This window comes from Bison bison, unplaced genomic scaffold, assembly GCF_000754665.1.
Source record: "Bison bison bison isolate TAMUID 2011002044 unplaced genomic scaffold, Bison_UMD1.0 scf7180017849863, whole genome shotgun sequence".
In the NCBI taxonomy this organism is placed as follows: Eukaryota; Metazoa; Chordata; class Mammalia; order Artiodactyla; family Bovidae; genus Bison; species Bison bison.
The window spans coordinates 31,246-31,622 of record NW_011480436.1 but is presented as its reverse complement, the minus strand read 5'-3'; the positions used below and the strand labels follow the sequence as shown (position 1 = coordinate 31,622).

The following is a 377-nucleotide window of genomic DNA, read 5'->3' as shown; positions in this document are numbered from 1 at the left end:
GTGCTTAAGTTGTTCATACTGTTCATGGGGTTCTCAAGGCAAGACTACTGAAGTGGTTTGCCATTCCCTTCTCCAGTGGACCACATTGTGTCAGGCCTCTCCACCTGACCCGCCCGTCTTGGGTGGCTCCACAGGGCATGGCTTAGTTTCATTGAGTTAGACAAGGCTGTGGTCCTAGTGTGATTAGATTGACTAGTTTCCTGTGAGTATGGTTTCAGTGTGTCTGCCCTCTGATGCCCTCTTGCAACACCTACCATCTTATTTGGGTTTCTCTTACCTTGGACGTGGGGTATCTCTTCACGGCTGCTCCAGCAAAGCGCAGCCGCTGCTCCTTACCTTGGATAAAGGCAAAATGATAGGATACTGAAAGAGGAACT

General features: G+C 49.6%; 1 protein-coding gene across 2 annotated transcripts in view; it reads right to left on the bottom strand.

The window, feature by feature from the left end:
- RDH13 (retinol dehydrogenase 13 (all-trans/9-cis)) overlaps nt 1-377 on the bottom strand; it is an 18,204-nt gene that overhangs the window by 6,498 nt on the left and 11,329 nt on the right. The gene's annotated exons all lie outside the window — the stretch shown is intronic.